This window comes from Triticum aestivum, chromosome 7A, assembly GCF_018294505.1.
Source record: "Triticum aestivum cultivar Chinese Spring chromosome 7A, IWGSC CS RefSeq v2.1, whole genome shotgun sequence".
Classification (NCBI taxonomy): Eukaryota; Viridiplantae; Streptophyta; class Magnoliopsida; order Poales; family Poaceae; genus Triticum; species Triticum aestivum.
The window spans coordinates 15,284,011-15,290,302 of record NC_057812.1 but is presented as its reverse complement, the minus strand read 5'-3'; positions in this window follow the sequence as shown (position 1 = coordinate 15,290,302).

The following is a 6,292-nucleotide window of genomic DNA, read 5'->3' as shown; positions in this document are numbered from 1 at the left end:
CCCAAGATGGGATCTCGTGGATATAGAAAGTTGCGGTGGTGGAATTAGGTTTTTGGCTCCTTTTCTGATCGTTTGGGGTACATGTGTATATATATAGGAGGAAGAAGTACGCCGGAGGAGCAACGAGGGGCCCACGAGGCAGGGGGCGCGCCCTGGGGGGGGGCGCCCCCACCCTCGTGACCGCCTCTTTTGTTCCTTGGAGCAGGGTCCAAGTCTCCTGGATCACGTTCGGTGAGAAAATCACGTTCCCGAAGATTTTATTGCGTTTGGACTCCGTTTGATATTCCGTTTCTTCGAAACACTGAAATAGGCAAAAAAACAGCAATTCTGGGCTGGGCCTCCGGTTAATAGGTTAGTCCCAAAAATAATATAAAAATGGAAAATAAAGCCTAATATAGTCCAAAATAGTAGATAATATAGCATGGAGCAATCAAAAATTATAGATACGTTGGAGACGTATTAAGGGCCGAACTAGTATAATCTCTCCGTGTACCCTTGTCCGGTTTAACCCCTTTAAGTTAACCCGTTGCGATGGCTCCACGACTAAGTCCTTTCAAGGACATCTGCCGTGACAAACCCACGACAGGTATGGAGTTTTAATCAGACACAGAGAAAGATAGGGGCTTATAGTTTTGCCTCCCAACGTTTTACCTCGAGGGTAATGTCAACAATAATAGTTGATGAAAACTCACATCCAATTAGCCATATATACCAGGATCTTTCCAACATACTGTGCTTGCCAAAGGATAAAGTGTAAAAAGGAAGGGTGAAGATCACCATGACTCTTATGCAATGTAGGAGATAAAAGTAAAAGATAGGCCCTTCGCAGAGGGAAGCAGAGGTTGTCATGCGCTTTTATGGTTGGATGCACAAAATCTTAATGCAAAAGAACGTCACTTTATATTGCCACTTGTGATATGGACCTTTATTATGCAGTCTGTCGCTTTTATTTCTTCCATATCACACGATCGTATAAAGCTTATTTTCTCCCACACTAATAAGTCATACATATTTAAAGAGCAATTTTTATTGCTTTGCACCAATGACAACTTACTTGGAGGATCTTACTCAATCCATAGGTAGGTATGTTGGACTCTCAAGGCAAAACTAGTTTAAGGGTATTTGGAAGCACAAGTAGTATCTCTACTTGGTGCTATGAATTTGGCTAGCATGAGAGGGAAAGGCAAGCTCAACCATGTTGGATGATCCATGACAATATAATTTATCTCAGATGTAAGAAAACATAACCCATTACGTTGTCTTCCTTGTCCAACGTAAACTCTTTAGCATGTCATATTTTAATGAGTGCTCACAATCATAAAAGATGTCCAAGATAGTATATTTATATGTTAAGACTTCTCTTTCTTTATTACTTCCTATTAATTGCAACGATGACCAAAACTATGTTTGTCAACTCTCAACAACTTTTATTCATCATACTTTTTCTATGTGAGCTCATTACTCTCCATGAGATCCATATGATCTCTATGTTTCTTTTTATTTCTTTCTCTTTTCTTTTATTCACTTAAGATCATGGCAAAAGAATCAAGCCCTTGACTCAACACTAATCTTTATTATATATAGCTCACGGACTCGATTACATAGAAGGATTATAAAGCAAAACTCACGACTAGATCATACTAAGAACTTTTATACTAATAGATCAAGATATTAGCAAAAGGATCGAACTAAGAAAGACGGTAAAGATAAAAGTGATGGTGATACGATACCAGGGCACTCCCCCAAGCTTGGTAGTTGCCAAGGGGAGTGCCCAGACCCATGTGATTATGTCTCCTTTGTTGGTGAAGAAGGTGCAGTTGTTGATGACGGATAGTCGCACATCGAGCGTAGGAGGTCTTCTAACTTGCGGATAATGCCCTTGAGTGCGATGATATGCTCCTTCAACAAAATATTTTCACGTGTGAGATACTTATTTTGTATACGAGCTAAATCAATCATCTTGAAAGCTTCGATCTCTGTTGGGGTAAGAAGATTGTGATCAAGTTGAAGGGTGTCTTCTGTTGCCAGAACTTGGTCCTCCATGGCCTTCTTGATCCCTTCATCCTTGTTGATCTCCATGGGTTCTTCTCTCTTCAGCTCTATCTTCATTAGCCAAGCATCATTGCCCTCATGGTTGGAGGAGGAGGGACACGACATAGTGCCTGGCCTTGACAACCCTGACAGAAAACAGCTCGAAACAAAGACATGAGATTTTTGCGTGATACATGAGTCAAAACCTCTGGGAGATTACATAATGAATTTTTACCGACCAAAATACGTGTCGTGTAAGAAAACGGAGTCCGGAAAGCGCACGAGGTGCCCACGAGGTAGGGGGCGCGCCCTCCACCCTCGTGGAGGCCTCGTGTCCTTCCCGGACTGCTACTTATTTTTCTATTTTTCTAAATATTCCAAAACAGAGAAATATTGCCTTAAAAACTGTTTTGGAGTCGGTTCACTTACCGTACCACATACCTATTCCTTTTTGGAGTCTGAAACGTTCCGGAAAGTGTCCCTTATGTATTCCTCTGGGGTTACAATTTCAATAACATTGGTTTCAACATTTATGGGATTACCTGAGATATAATGTTTGATTCTTTGACCGTTCACCACCTTCGGATTTGTGCCTTCGAAGTTGTTGATTTTTATGGCACCGGAACGATAGACCTCCTCGATGACGTAAGGGCCTTCCCATTTAGAGAGAAGTTTTCCTACAAAAAATCTTAAACGAGAGTTGTATAGCAATACATAATCACCTACATTAAACTCGCGCTTTTGTATTCTTTTATCATGCCATGTTTTAACTTTTTCTTTAAACAACTTGGCATTTTCGTAGGCTTGGGTTCTCCATTCATCGAGTGAGCTAATATTAAATAACCTCTTCTCACCGGCAAGTTTAAAATCATAATTGAGCTCTTTAATAGCCCAATATGCCTTGTGTTCTAGTTCGAGAGGTAAGTGACACGCTTTTCCATAAACCATTTTATACGGAGACATACCCATAGGATTTTTATATGCAGTTCTATAGGCCCATAATGCATCATCAAGTTTCTTGGACCAATTCTTTCTTGATCTATTAACAGTATTTTGCAAAATTAATTTGAGTTCTCTATTACTCAATTCTACTTGACCACTAGATTGTGGACGATAAGGAGATGCAATTCTATGATTAACATCATATTTATCAAGCATTTTACGGAAAGCACCATGAATAAAATGTGAACCACCATCAGTCATTAAATATCTAGGGACTCCAAATCTTGGAAAAATAACTTCTTTAAGCATCTTAATAGAAGTGTTATGATCAGCACTACTAGTTGGAATAGCTTCTACCCACTTAGTAACGTAATCAACATCATCTAAAATATGTGTATATCCATTAGAGGAAGGAAAAGGTCCCATATAGTCAAAGCCCCAAACATCAAATGGTTCAATAACAAGTGAATAGTTCATAGGCATTTCTTGACGTCTACTGATATTACCAATTCTTTGACATTCATCACACGATAAGACAAACTTACGGGCATCCTTGAAGAGAGTAGACCAATAAAAGCCAGATTGCAATACCTTATGTGCAGTTCTATCTCCAGCATGGTGTCCCCCATAAGCTTCGGAGTGACACTTGCGTAGGATCTGTTCCTGTTCATGCTCAGGCACACATCATCTAATAACACCATCTACTCCTTCTTTATAGAGATGTGGGTCATCCCAAAAGTAATGTCTCAAATCATAGAAGAACTATTTCTTTTGCTGATATGTGAAACTAGGTGGTATAAACTTAGAAACAATGTAATTAGCATAATTGGCATACCATGGAGCAGTATGAGAAGTATTTATGACATTTAATTGCTCATCAGGAAAGCTATCATCAATAGGTAGTGGGTCATCAAGCACATTTTCGAACCTAGACAAGTTGTCTGCAATGGGGTTCTCAGCTCCCTTTCTATCAACAATATGTAAGTTAAATTCTTGTAGCAAGAGAACCCATCTAATAAGTCTAGGTTTAGCATCTTTCTTTTCCATAAGTGATGTCTACTACACTACCTTCTTCTTGTAGACGTTGTTTGGCCTCCAAGTGCAGAGGTTTGTAGGACAGTAGCAAATTTCCCTCAAGTGGATGACCTAAGGTTTATCAATCCGTAGGAGGCGTAGGATGAAGATGGTCTCTCTCAAGCAACCCTGCAACCAAATAACAAAGAGTCTCTTGTGTCCCCAACACACACAATACAATGGTAAATTGTATAGGTGCACTAGTTCGGCGAAGAGATGGTGATACAAGTGGTATATGGATGGTAGATAATAGTTTTTGTAATATGAAAATATAAAAACAGCAAGGTAACGAATGATAAAAGTGAGCGTAAACGGTATTGCAATGCATTGAAACAAGGCCTAGGGTTCATACTTTCACTAGTGCAAGTTCCCTCAACAATACCAACATAATTGGATCACATAACTATCCCTCAACATGCAACAAAGAGTCACTCCAAAGTCACTAATAGCAGAGAACAAACAAAGAGATTATGGTAGTGTACAAAACCACCTCAAAGTTATTCTTTCCAATCAATCCGTTGGGCTATTTCTATAAGTGTCACAAACAGCCCTAGAGTTCGTACTAGAATAACACCTTAAGACACAAATCAACCAAAACCCTAATGTCACCTAGATACTCCAATGTCACCTCAAGTATCCGTGGGTATGATTATACGATATGCATCACACAATCTCAGATTCATCTATTCAACCAACACAAAGGACCTCAAAGAGTGCCCCAAAGTTCTACCGGAGAATCACGAAGAAAACGTGTGCCAACCCCTATGCATAGGTTCATGGGCGGAACCCGCAAGTTGATCACCAAAACATACATCAAGTGAATCACATGGTATCCCATTGTCACCACAGATATGCATGGCAAGACATACATATCAAGTGTTCTCAAATCTTTAAAGACTCAATCCGATAAGATAACTTCAAAGGGGAAACTCAATCCATTACAAGAGAGTAGAGGGGGGAGAAAACATCATAAGATCCAAATATAATAGCAAAGCTCGTGATACATCAAGATCGTATCACCTCAAGAACACGAGAGAGAGAGAGAGAGAGATCAAACACATAGCTACTGGTACATACCCTCAGCCCCGAGGGAGAACTACTCCCTCCTCATCATGGAGAGCACCGGGATGATGAAGATGGCCACTGGAGAGGGATTGCCCCCTGCGGCAGGGTGCCAGAACGGGTCTAGATTGGTTTTTGGTGGCTACTGAGGCTTCTGGCGGCGGAACTCCCGATCTATTGTGCTCTCGGATGTTTTTAGGGTATATGGAGATATATGGGCGGAAGAAGTACGTCAGGGGGGCATGAGGTGCCCACGAGGGTGGAGGGCGCGCCCAGGGGGGTGGGCGCGCCCCCTGCCTCGTGGCCTCCTCGTAGGTCACTTGACGTGCATTCCAAGTCTTCTAGGCTTCTTCTGATCCAAAAATAAGTTCCGTGAAGTTTCAGGTCAATTGGACTCCGTTTGGTTTCCTTTTCTGCGATATTCTAAAACAAGGTAAAAACAGAAACTGGCACTGGGCTCTGGGTTAATAGGTTAGTCCCAAAAATGATATAAAAGTGTATAATAAAGCCCAAAAACATCCAAAACAGTAGATAATATAGCATGGAGCAATCAAAAATTATTGATACGTTGGAGACGTATCAATAAGATATTTAATAGCAGCATGATCAGTGTGAATAGTTACTTTAGAATCAACAATATGAGGTCTGAACTTATCACAAGCAAATACAACTGCTAAGAATTCCTTTTCAGTAGCATAATTTCTTTGAGAATTGTCTAGGGTTTTACTAGAATATTGAATAACGTTTAATTTCTTATCAACTCTTTGCCCTAGAACAACACCTACAACATAATCACTAGCATCACACATAATTTCAAAAGGTAAATTCCAATCAGGTGGCTGAACAATAGGTGCAGAGATCAATGCTTTCTTAAGTATTTCAAATGCTTCTACACAATCATCATCAAAGACAAATGATATATCTTTTTGTAATAAATTAGTCAGAGGCCGAGAAATTTTTGAGAAGTCCTTAATGAACCTCCTATAAAATCCAGTGTGACCAAGGAAACTTCTTATACCTTTGATGTCCTTGGGACATGGCGTCTTCTCAATAGCATCAACCTTGGCTTTATCAACTTCAATACCTCTTTCGGAAACTTTATGCCCCAAGGCAATACCTTAATTAACCATAAAGTGGCACTTTTCCATTTTCAAGACAAGATTAGTTTCTTCACATCTCTGCA